The sequence below is a fragment of the Chelonoidis abingdonii genome, chromosome 3 (genome assembly GCF_003597395.2).
Source record: "Chelonoidis abingdonii isolate Lonesome George chromosome 3, CheloAbing_2.0, whole genome shotgun sequence".
NCBI classification, from domain to species: Eukaryota; Metazoa; Chordata; order Testudines; family Testudinidae; genus Chelonoidis; species Chelonoidis abingdonii.
The window spans coordinates 214,330,751-214,345,763 of NC_133771.1; positions in this window are offsets into that span (position 1 = coordinate 214,330,751).

The following is a 15,013-nucleotide window of genomic DNA, read 5'->3' on the forward strand; positions in this document are numbered from 1 at the left end:
TCAGTGTGGACACACTGCAGCACTGGCCCTACACAGCTGTACGACCACAGCTGTAACTACCAGCGCTGCAAAAATGTAAGTGTAGCCATACCCTAGAACGCAGATCCTGGCAGATAAGAAACCTTTTCAGTTCACCTCAGATGACTGAAATACGCTGTTGCTGCATTGTTTGGCAGGCATGTATGGCTTGATTTTTCAAAAAAAAAAAAAAAAAAGCTCAGGGCCAGATTTTCAGATGCTCAGAGCTCACAATCAGGACTAGCTTTTGAAATGTCAGTGCCCGTTTAGGCCCCCACACAGTGCACCAGGTTTGGTAACTGTTCAGTACCCAGCAGCGCCCCCCGATTTTCAGTGGAGTTCAGCTAAGCTCTTTTGAAAATCTGGCCAGGTGGGCCCTAATTTTGAGAGGCCAGGTTTGTGAAATCAGCCACCCAACATTGAATAGCTGCCCCACGCTATTCCCAGTGTATTCTCAGTAAGCCTGGGGCCCGGTCCAAAGCCCACTGCAGTAAATAAGGACTTTATCATTCAATCTCTTTCCTTCCCGGGGAACTGTGCCTTGATGCAATGGGAAAGCTTGTGTGTTCCAACGACCCTGAAGAGCTATGCCAGTGGGAGTTTTGACTTCCAAACCAGATAGGTCAAAGGGCAGGGAATCTTACGAAAAGCCATCCCCGGTCCTCTAGGCTGGGGTTAAGCAATAGACCAACAACTTCTCCTCAGAAAAAAGCTAAGTGTTAGGAACAAAAGGTGGCTATTTCTGACAACAGCTTGACAGCCAGAGACAGTGGAGCCTAATTTGTGGCATAAGCGAAGGCTACTGGTGCAAGGAGGATTCAGGTTCCAATTTTCGCTCACGGATTTGGGCTCTGCATGAGGCCCTCGGTTTCTTTTTGTGAAGTCCTCACTGGATTCCAGCAAGCTGGAGCTTTCATCCTTTAAGGTCAAGTTCCTGTTTTTTCCCCTCCCCCAGGAAAGCAATTGCAATAAGTTTGGCTGTGAGTTTCTGTGGCTCATTGCATTTGCCACCACACTGTTAGGACAGTTGTAATTCATTGTAAATAAGCAATGACGATAAAGGCGGCCAGCGGCAGGGTCTCCAGTTCATTCGAACACTGGCGAACTCAGATGCCCCAGTTTTTGGATGACCAACTAGACACTTTAAAGGGACCTGACTGCCAAATACTGGAAACCTACCTTTCTTTTACATTGTCCATTTTACACAGCTCTGGCCATGGAAAGGAGCCTGACAATGAGCGTGAATGTAATTTGCACCTACTTTAAGGCCCTTTAACACTCCATTCTGTTAATTGGGTGGGGAGAGGGGGAGCCCTTTGGGTGTCTCAGATTAGGTCCCCCAAAGCACTAGTTGCTTTTGAACGTTTAGGCCAGAAGCCTGGTGTCACTGAAAGGTTTAGTGGATACATTGGATTCAGCATTTAATATGGATTGATCAGGTAGATTATACAATCTCTAATACGTCATGCTCCAGTACGTCTGTTAGTCTATAAGGTGCCGCAGGACTCTTTGCTGCTTTTACAGATCCAGACTAACACGCTACCCCTCTGATACTATACAGTAGTTAAATCCACTCATTTAACTTGAAGCCAGAGGGCTCAGATCCTCATCTGGTGTAAGACACTGCATCTCCACTGACTTCTAATGGGACTCTGCTGGTCTGCTATAGTCAGCACTACAGAACAAATCCTGCCGTCCTTATCTAGGCACAATGCCTGTTGAAATCAAATGAGGAGTCGGTATGAAGTGTCTGAGTTGGCCCTGCGGGACAGTTCTCAGGCATTTTCACAGCCACAACTATTCCCTGGGCACGCTGCAACTTCAGTAGCTTCTATGTTGCGTGTAGCAGATCGCCGACCCTTAGAGCCTTGGTCAAGGATAGTTTTCTCCCTGGCAGCAGCACCTCCTGGTAGTGAGATTCATGTGCAGTAAAGGCAAACAATACTAGCCGTGGAGCTGTGCAACACAAGCGATGATGTGTAATGGAGTGACTGAAATGAACTCTGCCCACTCCTTCCGTGCAAATGATCTAGCTGCCATCAGCTCTTCAATGTCATCTTCCCATCTGTGTTTCCACAAAATTAGTGTGTCCCCTGACATAGCCGTAAGGACTCTCCAGCGCACACCCTGCCCCCCCCCCCACACTCTCCTATTAAATCCCCCTTTGGGGTTACCAGCCTCCCAGCTGAGCTCTGCATAGCCTGTTGGTCATTGAGGAGACACGGAGGGCACTGCCAACTTTTATGACTGTTATTTGTATTACAGTGGTGCCTAGAGGCTGGACTGTGACCACATTGTGCTAGGCGCTGGACAAACATAGGGTGGGAGACATCCCTGTCCCAAAGCTCTTGCAGTGTAAACAGACAAGCTCAACAAAGGACATAAGCAGCTCAGGGAGGGGAAGTGACATGTCCAGTGTCACACAGGTCAATGGCAGCCAGTCCAGAACCCAGTTCTCCTGAGTCCTACTCCGATGCCTTATCACACTGCTTCAGTTCTCCTAGGAACATAAGAACGGCCAGACTGGGTCAGACCAATGGTCCATCTAGCCCCATACTCTGTCTGCCGACAATGGTCAGTGCCAGGTGCTTCAGAGGGAATAAACAGAACAAGTGATCCATCCCCTGTCGTCCAGTCCCACCTTGTGGCAATCAGAGACTCAAGGACACCAGAGCATGGGGCTGCATCCCTGACCATCTTGGCTAATAGCCATCGATGGACTTGTTCTCCTAAACGCACCTAATTTTGCTTTTGAAGCCAGTTATACTTTTGGCCTTCACAGCATCCCCTGGCATCCACGTTAAATGGAGGGAATCCTAAGAACACAGAAGCTGAGCCTAGCACCACCCCAATGCTGCCAGTTCCCTGCCATGCTGAGGAGTAAGAGCCCAGGGGTCATCAAGCCCAGCTTTGCCCAAGACACCACAGTAGCATTAGGCTGTATGGGGGCTAAGCTCTTAGCTCTGTATGTAGGCACGCGCTGTGAAAGAGACACCAGATATCTCTCCCTGATAGTTCCTTACTGTCTTGTTTGAATGAAATAATTTTATTTGAAGGCAATATGCTAGTTCAACAATTTTAAGTTGTATGCAGTTATTTAAGGTTGATTTAGTTTTAATTTAATCAGTTTAATGGGATTTTATATTTTTAGATGTAGCGTCTCCATATTGATTTAGAATCAATATGCTTAACAGCAAAGCATACAATTACACAGACAAATTATCCAACGCGTGGTTTGCGCATGAGCATTGGTATGGCTTTGGAGACATCCATTCGGTGGAAATCTCGCTCAATCAGAAAAGATCTCAGGTTGCCCACGTCTATTTCCAGTTTGGAGTTGAAGCAAGAAGGCCCAAGCCTGCCATGAGCTCCAAGCAGGCACAGCCCTGAGCTGCCGTGGATCCCACTGCAGGATGGGGATCCCAAAAAAGAAAAGGTGGTGGCTGTGCTGAGGTATTGCCACGCTTTGGGGCAATTGCTAAAGAGCGAGGTTGAAGGAGGTGCCTCTCAGGGCCTGTCTTGACTAGAATCGATGGGTCATGTATGAACGTGACCATTAGGAGAGTCATGTTAATGTGTGGTCTTCAGCACAAATCAGCAGTCATAGGAACAAAAGAATTGCCAGATTGGATCAGACCCAGGTCCATTTAGCCCCGTCTCTGAAAGTAGCGAGTACCAGATGCTTTAGAGGAAACCAACTTCCACGTTAGGTCTCTAAAAGTTAGATCGTGGCCTAAGCCCTGATGCGCAAGTTTTAATATCCTTTCCAGGCTTAAGCCGCTGGGCAGTGTAAAGAAGGAGAGCCTGATACTCCTTTAATGCCCTGTCTAGCAGTTACATTGCGCTAGCATTATGCTGCCACCTCCTTAGACACATGACTATCTTTACAAAATACAATGCACCCATCTGCAATGGGGTGTCCACCTCACCCAGGACTGAAACGGGTTAAGGAGGCCAGGCAGGCCTACTGACTCCACAGGCTAGGGAGCAGAGAACTAACTATGGGCAGGTTCAGCTGAGCAGGAATAGGCAGGGCCTATAAAGCCAGGAAGCTGGCAACAGGCAGGGGGTGCTGGGAGAGGGTCAGTCACTCCCTAGAGCTTGGCAGGGAATGGCAGTTGTGTCCTGTGACAGTTTCCAAAAGTTCTTCAGGTTTTCCTGGCTGGAATCAGAACAAAAAGACAAACTATTGGAAATATTTGCAAACTGAAAAAAATGATTTTTTTAAAAAAAATAATTGTTTGTGTTGGGTCATTCGAAACTTGCTTGGCTAATTTTGAAAGGCTCCATTGTGACTTACTTTTTCCCCCATCATTTTTTGTCTAATTAGTGTAAATTTTTACATGAAAAGGCATTTTGAACCCCCCCAAAATTGTTTGCTTTTTTCTGTGTGGAGATGTGTAAACAAAATGCTTCAACAGTTTTGAATCTTTTCTCTCAACATTTTTTCGCATTGGCTCTGTCACTCCATTCAGAGGGATCCCAGAAGGTCATGTGGAGCAACCCCTTTGGGGTCCCAATTCAAGCAATCCCATTGCCTTCAATGAAGTTACCTCGATTTGTGATTAAAATGACAATCCCAAAGCACACTTACCAGGAATGGAGCTGCACAGTCAGCGATCACCAAAAGCTTCAGTGATGTGATAAGATTGCTCATGATGTTCATAAACTGAATATCCAGCCAGACCACCTTAAGGAATAGTTAGAGATTGATAGATAGCGCTCGATCACCAGGAGACTACATTGCTTTGCAGTTTGCCATGATAATGATTATGATGACCCCAATTTATATCAGATGAGGATCTGGCCCACTTTTTTCTCCTAATCTAGAAGTCTGTCCGGTTATCTCATGCCTGTGACAATAAATTAAACACAGATCATTTCCAGACTGCAATCTTACAATGTGAATTTGCTTTTTGCAAGCTGCAGATATCACCTTCTGTTTCAGACCCTCATTTGGGCATTGCATGACTCTCCAAATTTATTCCATCAATCTTTTCTCCCCCCCACCAACCTTTTGTTTTGTCAAGTTGCATAATTTTTGAACTTACATACCTGAAAAATTCTTTTAGAAATGTCAAGGTGACTGGCATAGGCAAAACAAGCCTGAACAAACAAGAATGACATTATTTTAATTCTTTCAGTGCCAGGTCATTTTCTCTGTAATAACATAGCTTAGCATACTGGCCTCTTGCACATCATATCAGCTTTCCCCATTACTGTCTTAGTTGTTTTTATTTGTTCATTTCCTAGGGGAGGAAAAGAGAAGCCACTCCTGCTGTATTTCAGATTGGGAGTTTCAACAGTGTCTCAGGGATTTAGGTAGCAAAATCCCATTGGAAATCAGTGGGAGCTGAGCACCTTAAATGCCTTTGAAAATGCCAGCCTAACATAGTAAAATCTCATGTAGTTTTCTTTTAGCATCCAGGAGCGTCATTCTAAGAACTGTCCTCAAGTAGTGCATTGGACTGTTCATTATTGTGATTATCTATAATAATATATAGCTTTTATGCAGTGCTTTGCATCCACAGATCTCAAGGCACTTTACAAAGGAGGTCATGATCATTATCCCAGTTTTACAAATGGGAAAACTGAGGGATAGAGCAGGAAGTGATTTGCCCAAGGTCACCTAGCAGGCCAATGGCAGAGGTGTGATTGAGTTTGTGCACTAAAAATAGCCGTGTGGCCATGGCAAGGTGAGCTAGACACCAGGAGATTGTGGGGATTGTACTTGGCAGCTTAGCCCAAGCCAACACTCTGGCATCACAGTCACACTGCTATTTTGTCTGGGAATTACACCTTCCTTAAGCCACACTGACTTAGCTCTGAAGTTTTCCCGAACAAATGAACTTGCACATTTTTTATTTCCATCTATTTACTAGGAACTTACATGGCCTCAGTTGTGATAGTATCTGAACATCTCATATGCTTTAATATATTGATCCTCCGAGAGGTAGTGATGTGCCATTATCCCCATATTTCAGATGGGGAAACTGAGCCACAGCACAACTAAGTGACTTGCCCAAGGTCACACAGGCAGTCTGCTTGGGCAGGTTCATTCTGCTAATGCTTGGGCTTGGGCAGGTTCATTCTGCTAATGCAACCGGTCCAGTGTTTCTATTTATGGGCTCTATTCCTCCACAAGTAGATTTCAGTGCTGTCCAGCCGCAGAGGTTCCCTGGCTTCTACCCAGGAAACCGCATCCTGACTTGTGATGACCACAGAAAACTGCAAAAACTCAGACTCCAGCTCTCCAAAGCAAGCGGCAGCTAATTTAAACTGTGTGACTGACATGCTACGCGATACAGACTCATTGCCACGTTATTATCTATTTGTGTTAGCATAGCTCCTAGGAACCCCAGTGCAAACACAGACCAAAAAGCTTATGATCTAATTATTTCATTTGGAGGACAAATTAGACCCCCTACAACTAGTTAAGATTCACCTGAAGATGGCCACATAAAATTTAAGTAAAGAAAAAAATGAAGGCTTGCCTGCTATGATTAAGAATGAAACGTTTATTGCACATCTCTTAACAGAAACGGATTTCTCATGAAGCATGTGTCACGCATTACCTTTTGCAGCTGAACACAGAGAACCTGATTCTCCTTTGCCTTAAATCTCCTCTACATTGTTCTTCCTAAATGGGCCTTCCTGTGTATTTGTAATTTACACTCAGTCTAAGGCCCCTTTATACTGGCAGAGAGATGTAAAGGGGGCTCATTTCTAAGAGCAAAAGCCAGGAGTGATCAAAGGCAGAACCAGTTCTACAATGTAAGAACATGTGGGGTCAGACCCTCAGGAGGTGTAAAGAGGTGTAGCTGCCTTGCAGGGCTGCCTGGGGGGGGGCAAGTGGGGCAATTTGCCCCAGGCCCCGGGCTCCGCAAGGGCCCCCAAGAGAACGACCCAGGCTCCCACCTCTGCCCCTCTCCTGGAGCCTCAGTGCAACAAGCAGCATTCCCGCACGGCGCTGCAGCGTCCATCCGATGGGCCTCCTGAGCTCCGCCCGCTCAGAGCCGCGTGGTCAGGGGGCCGGGCTGCGAGCTCCAGGCTGGGCGGAAGAAGCTCAGATGGCTGGCAGGAGGTGCGCTGCAGCTGTTCGGGGGCGCGCTGAGCTCTGAGTGAGCCGGGGGCAGGGAGTCTTGGGGTCAGTCAGGGAGGGGGGCGTCAGGGACAGGGAACGGGGGGGTGGATTGTAGGCATTCGGGGGGTGTTCAGGACTCAGTGGGGTGGGTGGATAGAGAGTCGGGAGGCAGGCACGGAACAGGGAGCGGTGGTGGGGTGTACTCCGGGGTGGTGGTGGTGGGGGTTCCTAGGAGACAGTGAGAGGGACAAGGAGCAGGATGGGTCAGGGATTCGTGAGGAGGGCAGCGGGGACGGCAGGAAGTGGGGGGGGTTGGATAGGGCAGGGCCAGGCTGTTGGAGGCACAGCCTCCCCTGCCCTAAAGCTCAGTCGCAGTTGAAGGCTTGAGAAGAGCCAAGCTGTTAGTTTTCCATTAGGCTACCATCCCTTTCACTTCTCAAAGCCAAATTATAGTCAATATTTAATATCAGTGCTCATAAGGAGATCATGTCAGGGGAGGGTAGCTTCATTTAACCCATAGTCACTGGGGGAGGGATCCACATGAGAAGAGCAATAGCCCTTCCCCAAGTCCTACCAATGGAGACTCCCCGTCCCTGCATTCCGAGGCTTCAGAGGGGCGCAATTCAATTGTGTTCACAAACTTTTGTCCTGGTACAACTTTCACAGTAGCAAACATCTGAGTGCGACCCCTCTCCCTTATAAATTGAAAACACTTGTTATATAATAACACTATTATAAATGCTGGGGCAAAGCGGTTTGAGGTGGAGCTGACAGCTCGCGACCCCCCAGTAATAACCTCATGACCCCCTGAGGGGTCAACTCCATTTGAGAAACCCCTGGGTAATGAATTTTAGCACCAGTGTGTCCACATGTCACAATGCATGGGCATTTTGCAGCATTTCAGTTTCACAACATAGGCTCACTCAGACTCCTGGAAACAAGCTTAATGCTCAGTTCGTTGGAGTAGTGATAAGCTAGCTAAGGACAAACCACAGTAACCATCGCCAGTTTGAGGGCCCCATTGAGCAGTCTCTAGGAAAAGATATGTGCATGGATTAATGCTATTAGCCAGGATGGGTCAGAAGGTGTCCCAGCCCTGTTGTCAAGAGGGTAATGATGGTGGCAGGAGAGAGATCACTTGATCATTACCTGTTAGGGTGCACTCCTCTGGGGCACTGGCATTGGCCCATGTCAGTAGAACAGATACTGGTTGGAGGACCTGGTTGACCCAAAGTAGCGTCTTATGTCCTAACCTAAAACGAAGCAAAGTTATGGGATATGAGTCAAGGAAGCCAGCAGTGTACACCAACCTGGAAAAATCTCTGACTGAATGGGCCAGGCTTTGTCAAAGCGCAGGGGGCAAAAGTTTGGATTTTTTTAACACGAATTTTTTTATTGTTTCTTTAAACAATCAAACACAGCAAGCAGCAAAAATTTGGCCACACAGTTCTGAAACCTCAAACCATGTTCAGGTTTTGGCAGACGAATTTCAGCTTTTCAATTAAAAAAAAACACAACAAATTTTGATAGAAAGCAGACATTGTCCATGATTTTTTTCTGCTTTTTAAAAACGCCTAGTTTTCGATCCAAAAAAAGTTTTGATGGAAAATATTTGTCCAACCCTTTCAATAAGCTTTCGTGCCTTTTAGTGCTAGCTGATGCTGAGAACCAGTGATACCTTGTAAAGAAGTTTTCTCAAAACTGGGTTTGTGCTAAGATGTGGAAGGTTTATTTTTCCCAGGTCTGCCTGTGGAGGGGAGCAAGTGGGGCAATTTGCCCTGGGCCCCACAGGGACCCTCACGAGAATATAGTATTGCAATTTTTTTATGGAAAGGGCCCCCGAAATTGCTTTGCCCCAGGCCCCCTGAATCCTCTGGGCGGCCCTGCTGCCTTGAAGTCAATGGAGCTAACGCCAGCTGATTTACACCAACTGACGATCCATCCTGTTGACTTCAACAGAGCTTGGGAAATTTACACCAGCTATGGATCTGTCCCACTGATTTCAGTCAAGCTAAGCTGATTCGCTCCCACTGAAATTCTGGCCCTTTAGGTCTCGGCTGAAGAACCTGTAAAGGAATTTGGGTAAAAATCAAGGCATCCCACTTTTTGGTGCCCTTAAGCTCAGATGAGTAACAAACAGCATAGTAATGGGTCCATCAAGTGGCCAAAAGAATAACTGCACCATGCAGCTGTCTCTCAGTCCCACATCGTCCTATGGCTGATCTGCCCAGTGGGCAGGCTGCAGACTGGAATCCTACTTGCCAGCAGGAAACATGAGAAATCAGCTGAAAATGTTTATCTGTATTTATCCGCTAGGTTAAGGGCCTGATCCAGAGCCCACTGAAGCCAATGGAAAGACTCCCATGGACTTTAGTGGGCTTTGGATCAGACCCTAAATGTGCAAAATTGCTGCAAACACACATTACAGGTACTCCCTGTGCTGAGAGGAATAAATATCCTTCTCTTTCTCTGCCAGTCGACAGTCTGTTCTGAGCAGAACAGCCACCAATCCATTTATTGCTTAGACTGGTGTCAAGCTCAAGCTCGATCAGATCGTGCATTAGGTCCTTACCCCATAACAAGTGAGAAACAATAATAATTTGCACTATCTACTGCCTCCCATCCAGCGACCCCAGAGAGCTTTAGAAACAATTAATTCAGGCGCTCGACCCACCTGGGCAGTGGGTAACAACTATATCTGGACTGTTCCAACGTGAAACAAAATTGTGAGGCCTGCGAAAGGGACTTGCCATCCTCTGTTCAGCTGTAATTGTACCCTGCTCAGTGTGGGGTTCTCTCCCCCACTAGTTGGGATTGGGCTCCATGTAGAGGTTGATGACTCAGGCACTAGCGACTCATGCACATGCATCCAACATGTCCAGGTTCAGATCCGGTTGCTGATGACTCACCCCGCGGTGCCCTGCAACACAATGAATTCTGTGCAGGCAAACCACTGCACCTCAGTGAAGTCAATGGGACTCAAAGGCCCACTCACACAGAGATTGTTGCAGGATCAGAGCCTAAAATAGTAAGTGGAGAATGATGCCATTAATATATAGTGAGTGCCTTCGCTCTGCTCAGGGCTGTGGCCTCTGTCTATATCCTGAGGTGGAGGTGGACGTCTAAGGGTTCTGATCCTGCAAATACATATGCATGTGAAAAATGTTACTACCCATGTGAGTAGTTCCATGGGATGAATCAAGTGAGTCACATGCGAAAGTGTTTACAGGACTGGAGACTCATTTTTAGCACAGACAATACAATATCCCACTGATACTACAGGAGGAATATGGCTAGGCTGAATATTAATGACCTAAACTGCCTCTGAGCCAGAACACTGGGGTTCAGAGCTGTAGGGGTCCCAATATTTCCAACCCCAAGAGTTAAAAACAACCATGTCAGGCCAACAAAATCATGAGATTGTCTGAAAGATCATAGAGGGTTGGTTTTGTTGCCTTCTGGGTTTTTTGCTCTTTAGGATTCACATTTTCTAGCTTTTCTCTGCAGCCATGAAGGCTAAAACTGACTTTAAAAAAAAAAAAAAGAAGAAGGCTGAGATTCCCCCCTCCGCCCCCCCCCCCCAATACTTACCCAACTCAGGAACTTGGCTTTAAGGAACACAGTGGACATTGTGAGATCCATGATAGAGTTGGCAATGCTGCATTCCACACTTTTTTCTGTTTTATCCTAATTTCATGTGTCTTCATCTCAGTACTGGTTTTGTTCATAACCAGATGGAGGTACTGTAAGCCCAGCATTCACTGAGAGTGAAAGATATTCCCTGCTTTATAGCTGCCTTTGGGCCAGATCTTTAGTGTATCCACATTACCTTTGTAGCTCATGTCGGCTAATTCTGCAGTTGCATTGATTTATGATGTGCTTAGGATGCATTGATTTATAACATGCTTAGGATGCATCAATTTATAATGTGCTGCAGAAAATCACAGCTCAACTATTATGATACACAAACATAATCTAGCAGGATTTATATAAATTCCACAGTGCTAGTTAAATATTAATTAAGCCTTCTTGGCCTGCAAATTCTGCGTATCCTTTCAAACATCCTTCAGCCCTTCCAAACGTCTGGGAGACATTTTGTAGTAGCTTTGGGATAAGCAGTGAGCTTTAGCTGAGCTAGCTATCATCTCTCAGAGGAATCGCGAGACTCGGAGAAATGGGAGCTGCCAATCTGAAGTTTATCAGACTTTACGCTACAGCAAATCTGAATTGCTAGCCCGTGAATCAGTTTAGTTCCATGCAGCTATTCTTTCCACTCTGATCCAACATGTTAGCTTAGTACACATGAACCATACACTCCCGCAGGCATAAGGCTTTGTCTACATGAGAAAGCTGCCCCAGTTTAACTTAAAAATCAGTTTTTAAACTGATCATCAAACCCTCTGTGTACACTGTGATTTCAGGTGAAGAGGGGTTGGTTTCAGTTTAGCGTCAGTTATTACTATGGCCAAACCTTGCTGCAAGTGACCAGCGCTGTGTAGGTCTTGGGTTCCCAGGCTGTAGTGCATATAATGTGACTTCACCCATCACTCTTGGTAGCTTAGTAACAAACAGCATGTTAGCCTCTTGCAAGTTTTCATGGATTATAAAATGATCATAGCAAGTGTGGGAGTGTTTATTTTAAATATATACTACAGAAAAGGGGCTGTCTTAATTAATACCCGTCAGTTCTGGGAAGAAAGTCCTTCTGAATCACTCAATGAGCTGAAATTTCAGCACAAACACGGAGCTAGTGGGAAGTACAGCGTAGGCTGGAGCTAAATCATGTCAACTCTTGTCAACTAGCCCTGGCTAGAATATTACAAAGGCCCCCAGCTCTACTGTGATGAGCTTCTGACGCTACTAAATAATGCAGCCACAAAAACCCTTCTGTTTGGCTTTGCACCTAAACTGAACAGTGTTTCTAACCATGCTGCACAACTGGCCTGCAGTGGGGCAATCTGGGAACAGGATTACAACAATGCAAAACAGGTGAAACCATTTGAGGGTAAAAAAGTTGTGCGGACCGTTACACCAGATGGGCTCGCCCTGTCTATGAATAGAGAAAAAAGACTGTTCCGTGTGCCACAGAGCAAGGCGAGGCTGTCGGTAGCCATTCATTGAGGAGAAGTCTTGTGTTTTCATCTTGGGGCCTTTAAAGCCAGTCAGCTTTGCAACAGACTGAACTTTGAGGGGAAAAAAACTTTATTAAAGAGCAACCTTTTTTGAGGGTTCACTGTTCCTTTAAAACCAGGCACTTCTGCAACAGACTGAACTTTGAGGTGGAAACAACTTTATTAGCCAGGAAAGGGAACTAGTGATAAATCTAGGCCTTCGTTCACATTTTATTATTTGGTTTTGCAGTGTAAGCATTTGTTTCCACCACTCTCCCTTGTGTTTAGTTGACTCTCTAGTCTCTCTTAACTAAAGCTCTTGGCTTATTACACGGGTGCTGTGATTTTACAGGAGCTGTGGTTTAAGGTAAAACAAGGGTCCACAGTGCCTTTGGGGGCAGAGGATCTGGGATTACCTGTGAGTAGCCAGTATTAGGAGCTGGCTATCACAGGGCATGCTCCAAGGCGACTCACTCAGGTGCACCTCTTGTTGACCGGCCAGGCTAACCCAGGGCTGGCATAGCCCAGAGTGCCTGACAGGCTGGTGGTGTCAGGGACCTCACCCACCCACTACAGGCAAGGCTCCATCTCATTAGAGGCAGGGGGTAACAAGGTGACTCACAGTTCGAGAATTGTCACAGGGTGAGCAGAGTTACCCACAAGGCCCTGGGGCAGGTTGGGGATGGGGGAATCACAGTTACCCACAAGGCCTTAGGGCAGAGTGGGAGGATCACAAGTCCAGATAGCAAGTGTAAAAAAATCGGGTTGGGGTGGGGGGTAACAGGAGCCTATATAGGAAAAAAGAAACCAAAATCGGGGCTGTCCCTATAAAATTAGGACATCTGGTCACCCTAATCACAGCTACCTATAAGGCTATGGGATGGGGCTAAGGGATCACAGCTACCCATAAGCCCTTGGGATGGAAGAGGGATTATAGCTACCCACAAGGTCCTGGGGTGGGGAATAAGTCTTCACAGCTACCCTCAAGCCCTTGGGGCGGGAGTGAGATTTGCCATCGTAGCTTTGCAGAGGGGCAGTGACAGCCACTGGGTTTAATGTCTCTCCATTCTCAGCTGGCATGACCCAGGCTTGCTCCATTGACGTCTGTGTACACTCACTGAGGTTGTGGCTCCGATCGCGGCTGAGGAGGCAATTGAGGAGTCGTGGGGATCACTCTTATGTGCACGCTCCCTATTCCTGCCCCTCTTTTGTCTGCCAGGGATGTGTGACATCAAGCCTTGCTAGGGTGCGGTAGCTGATTCCCTGTCTCTGCTCCCCAACACACGGGCAGTCCCAGACTCCATCCACCATCCACCACACCCGCACAGCAGGGCAGCTCCACTTCACCCCTTGGCTGCCACATGACAAAGGGAATCAGCAAGGAGCACGGGGCAGGACCCCCTTGAATGTGTACTGTGCCCTTCTGTTACTGAAGTGCATTTGGGTACGATAGATCTGTATTTATGGCCCTGAGCCAGGGCCCAGTAATGTTGGTGGGCGTCTCTATGTTGAGCCCTTAGCAACAGCTCAGGCAAAGCCCCACCTTGCCTTCCGTGGCAGTTTTGCCTGAATAACGCATGCAGGATTTGGCTTCGGCTTCTCATCTCCTTCAAATGGCAGCATTCAAAATTGGAGCACCTGGAGTGAGCTGAAGCTTCTGGGGAGAGTCACGGCGCTTTACCGGCTCGTATTATTACGGGGCAGACCAAATACCGCCCATGTCAGGGGAGATTTCCTAAGAGGAGAGAGCCTGATATAAAGCAATGTCAGAGAAAGGTGCGGCTAGAACCAGGGATCAAGAAGGCTGTTGGTAAATTGGGAGAGGGGGTCAGAGAAGAGCCACAAGAATGATAAAGGATTGGAAAACCTGCCTGATAGCGAGAGCCGCGAGGAGCTCAGTCTATTTAGCTGAACAAAGAGAAAGGTGAGGGGAGACTTGGTCACAGTCTGTACGTATGAGGAACAAATATTGGATGATGGGCTCCTCAAACTAGCAAATAAAAGGGCTAAGAAGATACTGTGTCTGGAAGCTTGAAGCTAGAGAAATTCAGACTGGAAAAAAGACGTACATTTGCAGGAGTGAGTAATTAACCAGTGGAACGACTTACCCAGGGTCGTGGTGGATTCTCCATCACGGACAATTTTTCAATCCACAGTAAAAGCAGCAGAGAATCCTGTGGCGCCTTATAGACTAACAGATGTTTTGGAGCATGAGCTTTCGTGGGTGAATACCCACTTCGTCAGATGCATCTGACGAAGTGGGTATTCACCCATGAAAGCTCATGCTCTAAAACGTCTGTTAGTCTATAAGGTGCCACAGGATTCTTTGCTGCTTTTACAGATCCAGACTAATACGGCTACCCCTCTGATACAATCCACAGTGGCTGTTTTTCTAAACGTTTGACTCTGGGAGTTATTTGGAGGCTGTTTTATGCCTGTGTTATGCAGAGCATCAGACTAGATAATGACAGAGGTCGCTTCTGGCCCTGGAATCTATGTACCTAGGAACCCATGTTCCCTGCCATCTCTCCCTCAGCAGGGACTATTCCTGGGGTCTGTTGTGCTTCATGGGCACACCCCAGGGATTCCAGGAAATGCTGTGATGCCTGGCTGCTGTGCAGAGGCACAAGGGGAACTGCTCATGTCTTCTCCATGGAGCAGCTGGCCCACTGTGACTAATGGTATGTGTACACTGCAATTAAAAACCCACGTCTGGCCCGTGCCAACTGGCTCTGGCTCACAGGGCTCAGGCTGCTGGGCTGTTTCGTTGCAGTGTAGACTTTCAGGCCTGGGCTGCAGC